The following is a 20,045-nucleotide window of genomic DNA, read 5'->3' as shown; positions in this document are numbered from 1 at the left end:
TCTATATTACATGGTTAGAAGAAGAGGCTTAATGAGATCCTATCAGGATGGTTTGTGGGGTTTCTTTATTCATTTTTCTGTAGAAGAAAAGCAGCTAAAACTTTCAAGCACTGACTTGGGCTCAGTTTGAATCAAGCCGATCTTTGACAACATAAGTCACATGAGCAATTCCACAGGCTATACGTGATAAGCAGCTCTCCACAGGCACATCCTGGAGTACTGCAAAGTCAGTCCAAGAGCTGAGCAATCAAAGCGTATATCCCCACCGTGCAGGAGGGGAGACTCCCCTGCCACAAAGGCCTGTGAGACCATCACTTAGGGAGGCAATGGTTTGGGGAGAAGGAGGTAGTTCTAATGAAAAACACTTGAGGAGTGTGTCCAAATCTCTTGGCATAGACCAAAAGACCCCTGTTACCAAAGCAAAGGTTGCAGGACTGCCTTTTTCCAAATTCCACAAATCCCCTGCAGCAGTAATTCCTGATTATCCCCCATACCTATTCTCTCCTTCTTCCACAGTACTAAGATCTGTGACTTTTTGTGGGGTGCCTGGATGCCACATTAAAGGCCGGCCACCTCCAAATTTCTTGAACATAAGATGTAAATAAACTTCTATCTTGTTTATGCTCTCGCCCATTGCTAAGCCTGCTACATTCCATTAATAGTTTGAATGTTTTCTCACTTTATTTCCTCCTCTAGTTATTTCTATATTTCTTCTAGCAATCCCAATTTAGTTAACAAAAATTAAAATAATAGCTAGCATTTATAGAGTGTTTATTATGTGCCAGCCACTGGTCCAAAGGCTTCATGAGTAAATTTATTTGTCACACATATGAAGTGGGTACTTTCTTTTCTCTGTTCAGAGACTTGTTTTATAAGAATGTTTGCAATAGCAAAAAATAGGAAACAACCTATATTGATGGGGAACTGATTAAATAATGTGTGTATGTATTAAAGGAATTTGTCCAGCTCTCTGGATAAATTGAAAACTGTCCCAGATGTATGGTTAAATAAAAAAAAGCAACATATCAGACTGTGCTTTTACAAATCAGGAAACTGAGGCACAGACTGCTTAAGGAACTACCTGAAGGTTCTATTTCTTGTAATTGTTTGGTATCTGGATCCAGTTCTTCTGATTTCAACTGTGAGAAGTGACAGAGAGTGGCCTGGGTTTTCAGCCACCATCTGAGGTGCACAGTGATGGAGTCTCTCCATTGAGCAGAAAGTTGGATCAGATGATTTCTGAGATCTATTCTAGTTCTCAAAGTTCCATAACTCCACGAATAGGAGACATTGTAAGATCCTTAGGTAACCAATGAAGATTTCCTTCTATGCATCACACTTTTCTTCCTGAAGGAAAAAAGAGAGAACTGGAATGTTTTAGATATATTTTTTCAATGCCTTTGTTCCAGGATGATTCTAGATTCATAAGAAAACTAAGTCAAAAGTTGCATTCTCCAAGTTTCTGGTTAATCAAGCCTCTTCTCCATCTACTCAGGATTCATTCAGTCAAGAACAAACTAAATCCTTTCCATGTTTAAGTCACAGTGCTACATGGTCAGGGAGATTTAAAGATAAACCAAAACAAAACAGAAGACACGACATTGTCCATGCCCCCCAAAGCCTACAAACTCAACATAAAAGACTCTTGTAGAAGAGTTCTAGGCTTGAATTCACAAGACTTTGGCTTAAGTCCTGGACCTTAGGAAAGTCACGTTTTTTCTTAGAATATCAATTTCCTCATCTCTGAGTTCGGACTGATAAATCTTGGCTCAAAAAGTTGGCAGGAAGATTAAGTGGCATGAGTAAAACACATTGTAAATCAAAAAGCACTATAAACATATAATTCTGAACCACCATTTCTAAACTACACCCCTCCTTCAGGTACCTTTTCTGTATCATTTGTTCCCCATTGCAATCCTGTGGCAGTATATAACATGGATAATATTACGCCCATTCTACAGTGGAGGAGATTGAGACCTGGAAACATGAGAAACTTAACCAAGTTCACATGTGTTACGTACTAGAGTCAGCTCTCACAGCAGACACCTCAGAGCTGAAATCTCGACTGTGCCACTTCCAGATAGTGAAGCGACAGAAAGGAAACCTGGTGATTGAGAACACAACCTTTGCAACTCTAGCAGGCTTAACATGTCTGTGCCTTAGCTGCCTCAGCTAACTCATCTGTAAAACGAGGATGTAATAAGATTAGAGAGTGTGAACATTCAATGGTTCTCTGCAACAATTTGCTCATGTATTGGAAGTTTTGTTTTCAAATCCTTCCACTTGCAGATGGCACCTTTCCTAAAGGGTAGTCCCAGGCTTGGTTTGAATGGGCATTAAAGTCTGTCCTCTTTTGCCTATTCTTCCTTCAGTTCATAAGTGTCCGGTGTCCACACCTTTAGCCATGGTCCAGAACCTCAGGAAGGAAAAGGACATCACAAGAAACACGTTGTTTCCTTAGCTGGGAACCAAAACCCCTGGCTGTGAGCTCACCCTGTGCAGATAATTTGCATCTCTGAACAAGAAGGGTAGAATCCACTGAGCACCGGTGGCAAAGTGGGAAGGAGGGATCAAATCCTGACTGTCCAGGCTCAACTCTCGTCGTGTAAACATTCCCTGGCTGTACACAGACCCACGGCCACACTGGCGTATACATTGACACTGGGAAGAAGTGGATGAATTGGCTCAATTCACTAACACTCTTGTTTAATTTGGAACCATGAGCTCCCGACTGCCAAGTGAAATGGCTGTCTTAGAAAGCGCTTGTGTATTTTAAAAGAACATTGCATGCATTTTAACCAGCGATTTCCTCTGTGTGTTTATTTCCAATAGTACAAGTGCCAAAGGGTGTTAAGTTTGCTGCATCTCATCTGTGGTTGTCAGGACAAGATGACAGGCCTGCCCGGGGACACTGAATCAGGGGCGGCAGGAGTGGATTGGAAGTCAGTGGGGCTCCTCTGTTCCCCGTCGTTCCACGGTAGGGGGGATGATGTTGGAAAATCAGCTGAAGTCCAGGGTGTTTGCTGATGGTATATTTTATCCGAGCCATCATTGTAATGCTTCCTGTTTGAGTACTGCTTTGCAGGTTAGGATTCTTTCTTATAGACCAGACAGCAGGAAGGCTCTCATCTAGTTACATCCTGGGGCATGTGTGAGACAACCTGGTGCTCAGGTGGGGTGCACAGCCTGACAGTGGCAGGAGCCATGCCGGTACTGAAGTGCTGCTCTATCCCACATGTGTGATCTTGGACAGGTGACTTAACCTCTGAATGCTTCTCTTTCCTCATGTTCCTACTCATGGGCTTGTGAGGATTAAATGAACTGATGCATGTAAAGAACGTAGAATCGTACCTAACCCATGGTGAGGACTCAATAAATACCAGTGACAACGACAACAGCGACGGTGGTGGTGATAAGGATGGCGGTGACACTTCATTCTCCTCCTATTGGTAAAATAACGATAATAGATTTCAATCACATAAGGCCTATTATATGCCAGGAAGCCACTCTGACGGGCACTTTATATATATTGTGTCTAATCTTCAGAACAATTTCTATCTTACAGTTGGAAACATTGAGGCTCAAGGAGGTTAAGTCGCTGGCCTGAGGTCACAGCACTATTAAAGGCAGAGGGTTGGGATCTGTCCATCTTGCACCCATGCCTTCTGCAACTTACCACACTGTGCTCATCTCCGGTTCACCTCCTGGGCATTAGAGCTGCCCTTAATACTTTCTGGGAAAGGTAGTATATAATGTAAGTAAGTAAACATACAAACAGATCTTCTCAAAGATTGCTTCTGACTGTTTTTCTTCCTCTCTGCACTTTGTTTCACTTTTGTCTTTGCTTTTATTCCGCCACCTACCAGCTTATGTTCCCAAGAGTCCTGTTCACTCATAACCCTCATTAGGAAAGTGTTTTATAAAATTCGAAGATTTAGAAGTTTTTTCTGAGGTTCCAAGCCATTGCAGTAGTAGGTTGGAAATCCTGGGTTAAGTGGACAACACATTGATTGGAAACGACAACGGCACCAGATCCCTCCCAGTGGCCTGTAGGAACTGAGCACCTCGTGGGTACCAGGCATGGTTCTGTGTGCGGGGACAAAGCCCTCACTCTCACAGACCTACATTCTGGAGTATGATATGTACAGCTTCCAATACAAAAAAGAGAAATAATGACATCTTTCCTATTTCACTAAAGCTGCATACTTTATGAGGAAAACGACATGTTTTAAAGCATTCATGTTTTCGACCCAGGCTGGTGTCAAGAATCTCAGAATCTGGACCCAGTTGGGAGTAGACAAGGAGTTGGGAGATCCAGGTTCAATTCTTGGTTCTTCTTTCCTCATCTGTGACCTTGAGCAAGGATTAGCCCCTCTTATCTTCGGGTTATTCCTCTTCAAGAAAGATGGCTCCCAGTACCTCCATAACAATAACTTGCTTTTGCCTAATACTTGAAACAATTAACTATGTTTCACATACTCATTTAATCATGCCAAGCCTGGACACCCAGGTCATGTTGAGCATTGACTCCCTGGATCTCTCCTGAGTGTACTGAACTCGTAGATGACCACCACACACCGACCACTGAGTGGCCCCAGCCCCTTGTGCAGATCAGGTCAGAGAATTCTGAGAGAGGAATCCTGGCTGAGAATGAGTGGTGCCCAAGGCAGTGCGAGGAGACTGGTTGGCCCCAGACAGGTAGCACGTGCCTCCCAAGCCCTCTTGCTTGCTCCCAGCTGCTGCTTAGCTTGTTGGTGGAGAAAAGGAAGTTAAAGGTATTCAGGCTAAGTGGCATGTGATTTCTCCTGGTGTTGCCTACTCATCAACATTCTGAACCCAGATCCTTGTTTTGACCTGTGGTCTAGTTCCCCAGAATGAAACATTGGCCCTCCAAATACCACTGACGGGGTCTGTGTGTGGTCAGGCTGTTTCCTCAGTCAGTCCTGTCCACAGATGGATGGAAGGGACAAGAGCAGTTTAACTTAGTCTTTAAATATACACACCTTTGAATCCCGATTCAAATCCTACCTCGTCACTCACTAGCTGTGTGACCTTGATAAGGTTTCTTGACTTGTCTGTGCCTTGGTTTCCTCATTGCTAAAATGGGGGTAATAATATTTGGGGTTGTTTTAAAGGTTCAGTCAAATAATGTATGTAAAGAATTTAGGACAGCAAGCACTTAAAATGGGTATATATTTTTTAAAATAGCTAATTCTTTTGGGATAGAGTCAGGAGGAAGACAGGAGAGGGCTCAGGAGAAATAGCACATGTCCAGCATACCTTGAGCATTGGCCCAATGAAAAGGAGATAGTCATCTAGCTTTGTTTAAAGTGCTCACAAAGAGATGGACACCTTCTAGATGTCTTGGGGTGGATACAAATTTCCTGATTTTACAGGTGAGTAAACAAATTATGGCTCAGAAATGCCAATACACTACCGTCACACAGGTAGCTAGTGAGTTTCTTGAGGAAGGGAACCACTGTGTCCCCTGCCCCTAACCAGGCACGTGGCTGTTGCTGGACATGTACGCCGTGCTCTGCCTGTCTCACCAGGTAGCATCTTCCCAGATGAATGGTGTCTGGTGGGCAGAAAGTGATATGATGCCCCAGTGAGTGGGTGTGGCAGCCGAGGGAGAGTGAAGTTATCAACGATGGAGCCTATTTACCGGACTATTCCTGCGTTCCCTGGCCTACTCTAGGACATGCACTCCCTAAGGCTTCTAAAGGGATGCATTCCAGTCCCACCTGCCTCCCCACTAGGAAGAAAGCATCACCACCACGCAATTGTCCTAAAAGCTCCCCTCTCATGCACCCAGCCTCCTGCCTCACCTGCCAGCAGGAAGACGCCTAGTGCGCATCTCCAGCATCTCCCTCTGCCTCTCCATTTACCATCATCACAGCTCCTGCCCAGTAACCCTCCTATTGTGGCCCTTCCTTGAACCTGGAATTTCTTTCTTCTCCCTTAAGTCTCACTGATTAAGACTCTGGTGGCCCCTGACCGACACCACTTCTTGGCCAAATCTTGCTGCACTCTGGGGCGTTGCTCTCCTCCTCCTCACGTGCCTCCCTGTGCCTCACCTCATTTTCAAGCCCCACCCCTGGCCACTTACTGCGTGGCACGGAGGCCTAGAGGACATGCCTCTAAGATGGAAGTTGCATGGCTCAAGACAAGTCCTTGCAGTGACAGGGGATCTTGGACATGACCACAGTGGGCAACAGTAGAAGGCAGTGAGGGCTCAGGACACAGAGTGGGGCCAGCATTTGCAGAAAGGACAGAGGAGGTCTGGGAAGGCTTCACAGTGGAGGGGCCACATGAGCTCAGACAAATAGACAGGTAGGATTTTGACAGGCCCAAAGGGCTGTAGAAGGAGCCACCCAACTGAAAAATCTTGAACCATTACATCTGCAAAGGGACTGGGAGACATTGGCTTAGCCTAGCAATGATGAGAAAGACCCAGGTGTGCCATAATGCAGCATGACACCTCTCTAGGCCACCTGGAATCTTGGTTTTGAAGCCAAATAGGCATGAGTTCTCATCCTGCCCCTGCCCTTCCAAGCTATCGCACCTGCAGTACATCACTTAACCTTCCCAAGCCTTAGTTTCCTTATCTGTAAAATGGAATTATCAACCTTAACAGGGTTGATGAGAGGATAAAATGGCAAAATACACATAAGTCACCAAGTCCTGAGCCTGGCCTATATTCTGAGCTACATATATGATTCTCCACTGCCCTATGGATCAGGTGCAAACCCTTCACTCCATGCCTGTAAACTTTAATACAAATATATCTATTACTGTAATTTAATTTTGTATTTAGAAATGGATTTTTTAAATAATTTTCATAATATATATCACAAGATATAAAGCTCAACAAAATCTTGGTAGGTAGGGATACAAATAAAAATAGGTCCAGAACTGTCCATCGTGGAAGTCAGGATTTTGTCAGCATAAAATTGTCATGCTTCTCCAGAGAATAAGGGTATATAAAGGAGGATAACGGGTCTCCTCAGGATCTCTCTGGCTACAAGATTCTAAGTCTCACTGGGGGGAGGTGAGGAGGGGAAGAGAGACTTGTATGCCTCTGAGCCTGGATGGGACTGGGACGTAAGTCTTGCCATGAGCTTGTGTCTTCTTCATGCATTTTCCCTAAGCTTGGCTTCCAGGATTTAAGGGGAGTGAAGTAGTAGGGATAGGTGGCATTAGCAGGTTTTAGAAGCTAAATGCTGGAGTTCAAATAGCCATCAGTTTTCCAGAATGCTCCAGAGTCTTTGCAGAAGTTCTCATACCACAAGGCACTCTGCTCTTTTTAGGACATGATGACAAATGCAGAGATTGAGAGGCAGCCAGGCCTCAGCCCTCCCTTCCCCTGCCAGGAGCATCCAGCTCCTGTCACATCTGCTTATCTGATTGGCTGCAGGCCCATTTTTGCAAGGGTAGGCTAAGGCCAGAGTCAAGACAGCTGCAGAAAGAAGCTGGACTGCTTGGGGACAACTACCTGGGCTGCCAAGCCTGGACCCTGGTGAGGCATCCGGGATGCTGGCACTAGAACTCAGCTGGCAGTACTGACCTCCGATGAAATTAGGCCCCAGGGAAATCTGAGCTTCCCTCTTCTTGTCTGTGTTGGATCTGGGTGCACCTGTCCTGTTCACGTCTGTGCTTTCAGAGAAGCATGTGGGAATGGGAAAGAGATGCCCCAGGCCAATCTGGGGAGGAGCCCGGGAAAACTGTGGCAGGTGTGTCAAGGCACCATGTTCACAAGGCCAAGTGTGGGAATACCGGGTGGCCCAGGAAGATCATAGCCTTGAGCCATGACCACTCCCTTCCCCCATCCCCAGCCTAAGCCAACTGTCTTAGTAACACCTGTGAGGAGATAATGAGGCCACATGCGAATGTGGACGGCTCAGGAAGCTTTTCCCCATACCACAGAAATAGCTCCACCCAGCCCTGGGGGTAGAAATGGACTAACATCCTCTTCCAATGCAGAAAAGACCACTCTTCTCTTTAGCTTTATCACTGTGAATACCAAACACTCTCTCTGTCCACTCAAGCAGGAGCCGGGATGGCAAATGATTGCTCAGCATTTCAGAAACTGTTTCAGCAGGAGTCCTGATCCCAGACACAGGGGTTTCCCTGAGTACAATCTTCTCCTCCGCAGAGCTTCCACGCCAGCCTCTCCCCTCTGGCCCTGTGGCACCCAAGACGACAGCCCTGCAGCAGTTTCTATGCCAGGACTGATTTGGCAGAGGAGCCTCCTGCCTCTGCACTGGCCTGGGCCCGAGTTTCCACCCATCACGTTGCTGCACTGACCAGCTGGGGGAAGTGAATGCTCTCAGGAATGGTGGGCTAGGATTTAGGCTGAGTCTTAGATGGTCAGGGTGGAGAAAGAGCTTTCTTTTTCAAATCCAGTTAAATTGTGTTTTTCTGCAGTTTCAGCTACAACTCTTCTTAGTACATATAAGGTATCCAGAACTAAAATTATGCTGATCACAAATAAGAACAGCACGGAAGACAGTGTAGTGACTCCACTTACATGGAATCCATTTCAAGAACCCAAAGGGCCCCTTTAGGCCCCTTAACCAAATACCTCTTTCCCCATGGCTTGTCACAGTCCAGAGTATTGCCATCTTCAGAGTTTCTTTCCTTTGGGTTAAGATAGAGTCCCCTGTTCAAAATATAAAAATTCTTGGGAGAGATAACACATTGAGCCTCACCGTCCAGCATCTTCACATCCATGTATCCTGTTTTCATCACCCTCAGCCCGGCGGCCGCAGCAGCCTCCTCCCCACTCGCCCCCATGCATCTTCACCTCTCCTGCCCACGATCGCTTTTGAAAACAGCCCGCATCAGTCCTTGGTGCTTTCCTGCCTAAAAACCTTTGCTAACTCCCCTTCTCCTATGATGCAACCCCAACTCCTTACACTCCTTAGAATTCAAGCCCCTTCAGGGAGACGGGCCCCACAGCTCGCCAGCCCTGCCCTGAGCACTCTGCGTGACCCACGTTAACCAGGCTCCTTCACACCTGTCTTTTCCCACGCCATTCCTCCACTCCTCCTCCTGAAGAATTACACCCACCCTTCAAGACGCACCTGAAATTTTACCTTGATTGTGCTGAGTTTCCACATCCCACCCCACTCCCTCTGTGCGCTCTGTCCTGTTGGTCTCTTCATCCCAAAGTGTCTTTCTGGAGGTGGCTACAAAAGCATTCATCACACGGTCCCATGATTATACCTATATGGCTATAATTGGTATTATATTTCTTTTTCCCTTTCAGCTGGGAGCTCTTCATGGGCAAGCACTATGTTTTATTCAACTCTACACTCAAATCCCAGCCCCTGGTACACAGTCAGCCTTCCACAAATGTGTTCTTTTCCACCCCTGACAGTCAACTAGAAGATGTTTATAGGCAGAGTGGGGGCAGGGGTGGAGTGGTGTGAAAGTGATAAATGCATCATACACTGGTCTAAAGACAACAGGCAGGCACTTGGAGCCTGGATAAAGAAGATGAGTCCTAAAGAGCAAGGACCCAGGACAAACATAACTACCTAGTCATGTTCTCCAGGGCCAGCTCAAGCTTAGCAAAGACAGCTTTTAAACCCTCTTTGCTAGATTTTTCATTATTTTTTTCTTTGATTCCCGGGTTATTCAGAATTATCTTTAAATTTCTAAATGTGTATGTTTGTGTTATCTCTTTGTTATTAGTTTCTAACTTAATTGCATTGTAGTCAGAAAACATCATCTATGTGTTCCTGATTTCTTTGTTGCCTAATATATAGGCCATTTTTTATAAATATTTGCACTGGAAAGAGAGCCCCAGCTTTGGGATGCAAGGCTCCCCATAGGTCCACCAAATAGATGTTTTTCATTGAGTAGTTCAAATGCCCTACAGCTGTACTAACCTGTAGCCTGCTGGATTTAAAAGGCATTGTGTTTAACATCTCCCACTGTGATGGTGGGATTCACAGTCTATCCTTTTAGTCCATTCATCCCATACAAACTTATATCTGCTCTCACTTGCCTCAAAGAGGAGTCAGCTCCAAGAAAGAAAGGGTTTGCAAACTACAAAGCTTCCCCAGCAGGTTCATTATTATGGTTGAAACATTTTGCAACACTTACCTAACAGAAGAATAAAAACATTTTTAATAGCTCTGTAGGCCTTCCTCACTCGCCTTCATCATCATTACTCACCTACTGTATGCAGGCTCTTCTCCCTTGTTTCCTGGTTTCCTTTCAGATCCCCATTTGGAAGTGCCATTAGTCACAAAGAGAAGAGCCTTGCTCAGATCTCTAGTTAATAAAGCAGCAAGACCTGGAGCAGAGCCCAGGCTGGCCGGCTTCCAATACCTATGCTTCCATTATGTTTTGTTTCATTGCTTAAATTGTTTTCCTGATGATGAAATATGTCATGTACATACATAATAATACACATAACACTACATAGGAGGTATAAGGAATAACAAAACAAAACCCATGTCCTCACCACCTCACCACGCAGTCTAACACAGTCATCATAAATGCTTTTGAATCCACCAATGCGCCCACCCCTTGCCCCAGTTCTCATTCGCTTTATCCCTTCTCCAGGGTAACCACTCTCCTGAATTTTATGGGGGTTTTTTATCACCTTGATTTTTTCTCAATAATTTTACCATGTAAGTATGTGCAGCGATATGCGTAATGACATATTATTAAATGACTCATGAATCTAAACTTATATAAATGGATTCATACTACACATATTCCTCTGCAACTTGGGATACTCATCTGTGTTAATAGGCTGGGATGAATACATTCATTTTTACTGCTGTGTAGTATTCCACTGTATAAATATGCCACCATTTATTTTTTCTATCATCAGTGGATATTCCTATTGTTTGCTGTAACAACAGTGCTGTAAATATTCTTATCTCTTAGTTCATATGTGCAAGAGTTATTCAAGTGTGTAAATACTTGGGCTGCCATAACAAAATACCATAGACTGGGTGGCTTGAACAACAGGAATTTATTTTTGGAGGCTAGAAGTCCAAAGTTTTGGTGCCTTCTTCCTGGCATATAGACAGTCACTTTCTCTCTGTGTCCTCACATGACGGGAAGAAAGAAAGAGCAAGCTCTCTGGTCTCTTCTTATAAGGACACAAATCCCATCACCAGAGCTCCACACTTGTGACCTAATCTAAACTTAATTATCTCCCAAAGGCACCATCTCCAAATACCATCACATGGTAGTGGGGGGTAGTTAGGACTTCAACATGTAAATTTTGGGTAACACAATTCAGTCCGTAGAAGAGCGGAATTGCTGGTTAATAGTGTAAACATATCTTCAGCTTTTACTAGATATTGCCAAACTGTTGTCTAAAGAGATCAATTCAAAATCCATGCTCTGGACCGCTCCCTAACTCAGCCACCAAGCTCCTTCCATATGCATGCCATGAATATCCTTCAGTCAGATACAACATTTCTTCTCTCTGAGAATTCAAGACCTTTGATGTGTCATGACCCTCTTCTCTTCCCTGCCCCTCCCCTGGGCTCTCTGCCATGTTTGTCTCCTCCCACCTTGAGATTCCCTTCTTGTCTTCCTGGCTGTGACACTGGCTGACACACTCCCACACTCCACCTGTGCTCTCTCATCTCAAGAGAATCAATGCTCCCAGGCATCTGGAGTGCTTCCAGGGCAGAGCACAAAGGAGCGTCTGTCTCTCAAAAGCACCCAAAGAAATGGTGCCCAAATCTCCCTACAGTTAACCACCATGAATGACCCAAGTAGTTGCAAAACCAGTGGGCACTGAGGACTTTGGAAGTAAAAGAGGCCCCAGGAATCATCATCTAGTCCAGCCCCCTCCCAGAAGAATATGAGGCACAGGGGGAAGCTTTGCCCAATGTCACCAGGCCAGGGAGTGGCAGCTGTGCTGGGACACTAGCTCTGTATTGCTAAGCAGAAGTTACCATGCAGGCAGCTTGCAGGAACAGGCATGATATTATTCTATCTCCCAGCTTTGGATGCAAACAGCTAGTGCATATTATCATCTAAAGAAAAGAATAAAAATGTAAAAAAGAATCACCTGTTGGAGGAATTTATTGTTGAGGGCTAATTTTATGTCCAGCCAAAGCTAGCAATGATCAATATTTCATGGCAAGGAGCCTGTTCATAGCAAATGACAATTAACACCTTTGTTAATGACAATTACCCACTTTGTCTTCATTCATTCATTCATTCATTATTTATTGAGCAGCTGCTATGTGTCATCTTCTAAGCACTGATTATAGACCAGACAAAAAAAATCAGGTGAAAATTCCTGCCTTCTTGGAGCTTACTTTCTAGCTTACTTTCAAGCTTTCTTCAAGCTTACTTTCAGACAATAAAAGCAAACAAGCCAACAAACACATAAAAGCATTTGTAGTAATTAGTTTCCAATTACTGCTGTAACAAAGTGCTATAACACAAAAACTTAGTGGCTTAAAACAACACAAATTTATTTTCTTGCAGTCCTGGAGGTCAGCTGTCTAACACCAGGTCTCACTGGGCTAAAGCCGAGGTGTCAGAAGGGCTGTGTTCCTTTACGGAGGCTTTTGGGGAGGGTCCCTTTCCTTGCCTTCGCTAGTGTTTAGAGGCTGCCCACCTTATTTGGCCCTTGTCTCCCTTTCTCCGTCTTCAAAACCAGCAGCAAGGGATCAAGTCTGCTCACTTTACATCTCTTTAACCTTTCTTCCATTCCCACAACTTGACTTCTCTGACGTCAGCCTGGAAAGGGTCTCTGCTCATAAGGACCCTTGTCCCTAAGACACGTCACTCTAGGTTGGACCCACTCAGGTAAATCCAGGATACTTTCCCCATCTCAAGATCCATACTCTTCATCACTCCTGCTAAGTCCCTTTTGCCATGTGAGTTAACATATTCACATGCCATGGACATCTTTAGGGGCAGTCAGTCTGCCAACCACCAAAACCACCGGAGGCTTCTCAGTAGAAGTGTGATGTGATACGACCTGCCTTCTAGATGGCTGCAGCCCAGGAGGCAGAGGCGGAGGTGGGCAGAGCAGCGAGGAGACCACTTCAGTTGCCCAGATGAGAGGGGAAGGTGGGTGTGGGCAGGAGCAGCGGGAAATGTGAGAGGCAGCTTTACTGCAGGTATATTTTAAAGGCAGAGCCAGTAGGATTTCCCAACATAGTTGACATGGAGGAAAACAGAAAGAGAAAAGTTGGAGGGGAAGACTCCCCCCAAGAGTGGGGGAAGGATGAAATCAAATAACACTTCCACCAACAAAAGTTAAGCTAAGCTCTGGCTTCCCAGTCTTCAGCATCTTATATTTTAATCAGGGAAGCAAGACACACAAGATAACACAGTTGATTACTTACTGAAACATCAGAACTTATCCCTGAAAATTAACACTATCCCCAAAGCTCTCATCTAGGGAAGCCATATACATGTATTCCAAGGCTGCTGCCAAAATATTTTTAGAATCCCTTTCTAGCAACCGGGTTGATTTACAGACCATACAAGAAAATCACCCTCATCGTTTGTTTCTCCCTCAGAAGCTCAGTTTAAACATTTGCTTTAATCACTGAATCTAACTCAACTTCCAAATATCAAAACCATTTCTTTCAGGATGCCCCTCTGCCACCACTGAGGATATTACAAGGTCCGACTACAGTTGTGTAATTGGAAAGTGGGCTACAATTTCCAGCGAGGATGGATTTCTTTCTACACACCAGTACCCACCGCACTGGAAGTGAGCCCCTCCTCCGTCCTGGGTGGGGCGCGGGGCTGGGGGCTTAACAGCCTGGCACTCGTTTGGATGTATAGGTTCTGATATAATAGGGTTTTTTCATTGAGTTACCTTGTGATAGTGGATCATCCATATATCTCACAAGAGACATTTTTCTCTGGTCTCGGTACCAGGCATATTTATGTTTTTCTTGAGATAGTGGTTTGTTCAGATGTTACGGTACCCATGAACATGTAACTGATCATATTTCTTGCTTCTTTGTAGGGGCTAGGGAACTCTCTGGACCCAGTCTGCTCAAGTGTAAAATGTAGGGAATAGTTTTATCTGTTTCATAGGGTAGTTCTGAAGAGGAAATCAGATATTTCATATAAAGCACTTCATGCAATGTCCAAGAAACTCTTGAGATATCCTGGTTGTATCATCATCCTCCATCCGTGTGTGATCACAGTTAAAAGATTTGCTCCTCGCCTTTTGTTTTTCCCTAGAAGAACCTACTTTCTGGTTCCAACTTATTTTTTTGCCTTCTGATGATTCTTGTCTGGTTTTCTTAAAATTCCCTTGCAAGACCTGGCTGCCCAGTTGGTTATGGGGACTGCGTGGGTGAGCAAGGTCTCCTTCCCCCCCCCTCTCTCTTCTGACTGCCAGGACCATCCCAGAGACAGGCAACAGCCCAAACCAGCATCCTATAAATTACCAGCCTCTTCAGCTTCTCACGACTGACATACAGTTACTGCCTGGACTTCACCTGCATAGAACAACAGAGATTTTACAGGCTTCAGGTGGGACACTGTCTTTGCAGCTACCTGGATGCTAAGGAGGAGAGGTGACATCTGTCTACGTAGTATTGTGCATGTCCATCCCTTTCCATCAAACCAACCCCCTAGTTTTCCCCTAACCTGAGACATCAACACACACTGATGCCAGGGGGACTTTTCTCAAAGAATTTTAGGGACATTTTAACAGAGGGCTCCCGGAGGCCATGGCTCATGCTTAAAATCTGTTTCGCTAGTGGCCGGTTGCTTATAATTTTAAACCAATAGGTGATTTGACAAGAATGTCTTTTTAAAGCACACCTCCCCCAACTTACAGTGCATAATCACCCATTTTCTCTGTTTGAACACAGGTTAGAGTTAGCACTACGGGCAGCTTAAGGATCCTCTCTACGAGACCCTTCCTTTTCTTTCTTACCTCCTTCTCCCCTAACCCAACTCCACCCTTAAAGAGGAGTCCTACACCCTGGTTGATAAGATCATTGTCCAAATTAGATGAGCAAATAAATTTAAAAGGGCCTCACTCTGTGCCTGGCACATAATAGGCACTTTATTAATGTGAAGTTAATTGTTTTTCCCCTCTCCCATGTTTTCCCACCAAAATCGTAAAGTTCAGACCCCAACACACCACATGCTGACACCCTAAACTGGCTGTGAGGGTCCCCAGCCTTCTGGCCCATTCATTCCATCTCAGTACAGCTGCTGTTGGGCCAGCCATGGGCCATGTCTTTCTTTCTGAGGCTCAGGACTTTGTAGAAACTTTCAACCGCTTGATTTGACAAATGACTTTTTGAGTGGAGAGGGGGTTTTACATTTAATACATATCATAAGAGACATCAGAGCTATGCTCAGGAGATCAAAAAGTTTCTTCAGCTAAGAATGTAAGCATTATCCCTATTAATATCTTTCCAACAAAGGCCTGTGCTCCCCACCCCCGCCACTCTATGATCTCAGTTTATTAATGTCGCAGTCCCCTCCCCCCAGTTAAGCTGCCCTCACCGCAGACTCTCATTCCAGCCTGATGTATACCCTCCATAGCACACACCTCCTTGGCAAGCATTTAATGTAAGGGAAAAAATCCTCCATCATCATAAATCGTAAAATCAAACAACTGAACACCATCTCCTGGGAAATAAATTCTGAAAAGTTAAGAAGGGAAAAGAGAAGGCTATGATTATTTTAATCCTATTCCAGATGCTCAAGTACTCTCCCCAAACAAAACCCAAATTAAATACGAGCCTTATTCAAAGGGATAATGACTGTGCAAATGCATAAGACAATGTTTGGCAAATAGTAGATGCTCAGTTAATGTTTATTTAAAAATAAATAAGTACATGCATACAAAGCAGCCCTGTGAATTGTGCTCGGCCAAGCCCCTGCCTGACCAGACAAGCTGGGTTATTGTAACTAAAGTGCCCACACTGACCTGGGGTGCTCTGCTTTTCAAAAGCACCTTCATGCTTATTAGCTGGTTTGACTAATGCAGCACATCAAAGCTTGCACCTGGCCTTGAGAGAATGTACCTTTCTGAGGTCCCTCAAAGAATGGACTAACAGAGACACTCCACACAGACACACACAAACACTGAGAAAATCCTGTTCTCACAAGAGTTTTGAACCATCTAATGATTTTGAAACCTCTAACAGTACTACAAAAATTGCTGAGATTGGGAGTGCCGATTCTTTATCAAAACCGGTGTTCTCTACCACCACCACCACCACCACCAACAAAGAGTCAGAAGGACACTGTAGGATGGTACTTCAGTCCCAGAAGTCAAAAGGCCAAATATACCAGCCAGAAAAGTCCCCTTTTATTTAGCCAATCCAACCCTGAAATCAATGGCAAGGTAGTGCAACTCCCTGGGCTTCAGTTTATGCATCTGTAAGGTGCGAACAAGGACATTGGCCCTACCTATCTGCTGGGATTCTTGGGAGAATAAAATCAGAAGGTGTGAGAAAAATCCTAGAAGAATGGAAACTTATATACATAAACCGACAGCAATTAGTGAAGGGCAGACAATGTGAGAACCAAGGAGAGATGGTTCTTGGTGTTGACCTAAAGGGGGTATCCCCTGCTAAAATGGTGCCAGGTAACAGGAAGAAAGATCAGGTCATTGCAGGTCATGTGCTTTCATTAGAGGCAGCATGTCATGGGACTGGATCATATAGTCTGGGTTCAGATCTTTGGCTGTCCTGGGTGTGAATCCCAGAGCTGCCATCTACAAGCAATGTATCCTGAGAGGGTCCCTTGGCCTTCCAGGTCCTTTGCTTCTGTATGTGTGTGCTGAACTAGTATCTTCTCCCTCACGGAGAACTGCTGTAAGAACGCAATGAGGTAGCTGAGGCCAGGGCGCGTGGAGGTGCTGCACAGATGTTAGCTCAACTGGAAAGCTGTCCTCCAGAGACACCATTCCACTCTCAAAGACCCTCAGAGGGAAGAAGGAGCTTCCTTACAGCTTCTTATGTAAATTCTTCTTAAGTTCTGCCTCATTGCTCTGGGTTTCCTCCCATACCCTCTCTGTGGCACCTCCATGAGCCTCAGAGGGTCACATGCTGGGAAGCAAATGGCCCTTTGCCTTACACTATGTCCCCTGCTGGTGGAGGCAGTGCCCAGAGGGGAGGGGGGACAGGCTGCTTGGTGGCTGGTGGCTGTCTGGTCTAGACACTAGCTCTGGACTGGATGGTTTTAACATCTCCCAGCAGCCCTAAGCAAAAGGGTGAACCAGTCGAATCCTCCTGCATGACTTTCCCATCTGCATTTCGGCATCCTCCTCTAACAAAGCCTAGATCCCCCCAAAAGTTCTGCACCAGCTTGCCCACCCTTGAACAGAGCCTCCTGACAAAACCTCCTTAGATCCAAGACTCGAAGACCCATATGAGACTTAAAGACCATCCAATCCGGATTCTAACCTGGGTACCTGAGCCCCCCAAAAATGTCTTAGTAGGAAATAGTGGGGGGTCCTAGAAATATTCTCAATACTTTTTAAAGCCACTAATAAAGCATAGGAATGTGCCTCAGATGAGACCAAGCAGGCTAATTATGCTTCAGGTCTCTTTGCTTTGGATGAAATTATATCAATTCATTGTGATCTCTCTGGTAGGCTGGTGCTGATAAAAGTTTGGATTAGCAGTTTGTAATTTAAAATGGCAGCAGTTTTTTTTCAGTAAGTGCTGTTTGTGGCATAGATAAATTTTTGTTGTTGTTGTTGTCTAAACAAGGAATCCATAGGGAAAAATAATGAAAGGGCTCCTTAGTGGCAAAAAGATAGGAACCAACCAACCCCCTATTTTACACGTGAAGACAGAGTCCTGGGAGTTATGTCTTCCCAAACCCATGTGGCCACTCTGGGGCAGAAGCAAATTTCCAATCCCAGTGTTTTTGCCTCCTGCTCCAGTGCTGCTTGTGCAAGTTGCTCATCACGTCCTGGGTCCCATCCTCTCCACACAGCCCTGCTGATGATCAAGTGACACCTAACAAGGAAACTAATTTGTGAGCCAAGTGATGTATATATGTCAACTGGTCCTTCTAGAACTGTCTGTCCAAGAGATAACCACTAGAGCCATTTAACTAAGTTTAAATTAATTAAAATCAAATAAAATGTAAAATTCAGTTCCTCAGTCACACTAGCCACTTTTCAAGTGCTAAGTAGTCATATGTGGCTAGTGGCCCCATACTAGAGAAAGCAGATAAGGGTCATTTCCATCATTGCAGAAAATTGTACTGGGCAGACTGCTGCACATGGAGCGACTCTAATAGGGAAGGGTCCCAGCCCTGTGGTCGGGCGGGACGAGGAAGTGCTTCTCACGTCACCTGATCTCAACCTGGAGCAAGAACATTTCTGGCCCCATTCCCTGGGGTCAGTTGAAACCACAGATAACACCACCCAAGCGGGGGAAGGAGACCCTAAGAGAGAAACAGTGCAAACAGTCCTTCTCCCTAGACAGGCCCTAGGGTTTCCATGACCAGAAGCCACTCTCAAGATTCGCTCACTCTGAAAATCGATGTCACTCTGTCACAGGAGAAAGAGCACTAACATGGGATTCAGGAGAAGGGGGCTCCAGTGCTGCCTCTTCCCAGCTGTGGGACTGCTGCAAGTAGCCCCCCTCTTTGGCCCTCAGTCCCCCATTAGGGAAACAACCTGATCTCCTGAAGTCCTAAAATTCCATGCTGCCCTCATCACCATTTCATTTATCTCCCTTGGTCATGTGTGTGATATTTCTTGGGTGTGTGTGCCTTTAGAGAACTTTCCATCTTAATCAAGGGAGTGGTGGAGAGGGCAGGGGAAATTGCTTTGGCCAACTCCAAAATGTGTTTTAATGTAGAGAAAAAGCTCTGAAAAGCTCCTAAGGCAGCAGAGGGCTGTTAGGGCACTGTTTTCCATGCAAGAATCCAGTAGAGGGGGGTATTGCATAGAGGCAATTTCCTACAGACTGTGCCTTAAGCTTGTCATTGTTAATGCCCAAGCTCAGAGGGGAGGAAGCATGTCTTTTTCTCTCGTCCTTGCAGGACCCCACATCCACACTCCACGTACCAGGACTCAGTGAGTCACAGCTAAAAGCCTCTGGACAGGCACAGGAAAGCCCCTTGTGCTCTTTCTGAGCATTTAACCCTAATGAATTTTCCCTTCCCATTTCCAAATTACAAAATTGAAGCTATTTTCTCAGGTGCCTTATTTAGCAGCTGTCAAAAGTTGGAATCTGGCAAGATCAACAACATTTGAACAGCTCAGAATTCACTAATGTCCCAGATGGGTTTTCCCCTTCTCTGCTCTCCTCTCCTTTCTCAGAGCAAACTTTCATAGTCCACCAGGTTTGCCTGAGACCCTAGCGGTGTGCCTCTTCCGGTAAAGAATGTCTTTAAGAAAATAAAATGCATTTTCCATTCTCTTGCCTAATTGCCCCATTTTCCTTCTCACTTTGACAATGGGACTCTTAAAGCCTCCTCCCCAGGTATGGGTTGATCAGCAGCAGACATGGTCCACAATCTCTCACCATCTTCTAAGAACTACATCAGTGTAACAACTAAGAGTAAAAGGTTCTTGGGAATTTCCAACTCCTGTGATTTCTCCCTTCAGTTCTTCAGAGGTAAAGATGAGAGAAAAGACATGGAGAAGGCCCCCGGCTATGAGCACCCACAGTGGGCATGGAGAGGGGCCAGGAGGGCCAGCCTCCTCTGCAACTTCACGGTGAGATTCCACAGAAGGGCTCTTTCCCTTGTAAATGTCTCATTTAAGGCTTAAGGACTCGAGGCTCCAGAAGGCAGGCCTGGATCCAGCAGCACCAGCATCACCCTGCACCAGTTTCTCTCTCTGGCTCTGGGAGGGGAGAGTGAAGGGGTGAAGACAAGGCCTTTGCCGTTGCAGCTTCAGTGGAAACTGGAGCACCCATCCTGGTCAGTGAAGCTGTGTATGGCAGTTCAACTGCTGTCTCAAAGCAATTAAGAAAACGTGTGTTGTAGGTGGGAGAGGATTTCACTCCCCGAAGTTGGTTCTCCAAGCTGAATAGACAAAGGTGCAAGAAATGAGGAAATTCTCAAGCAAAATAAGATGTATTTGCCGA

This window comes from Cynocephalus volans, chromosome 5 (assembly GCF_027409185.1).
Source record: "Cynocephalus volans isolate mCynVol1 chromosome 5, mCynVol1.pri, whole genome shotgun sequence".
NCBI classification, from domain to species: Eukaryota; Metazoa; Chordata; class Mammalia; order Dermoptera; family Cynocephalidae; genus Cynocephalus; species Cynocephalus volans.
The sequence above is the reverse complement of the archived record's forward strand: the minus strand, read 5'-3'. Positions refer to the sequence as shown.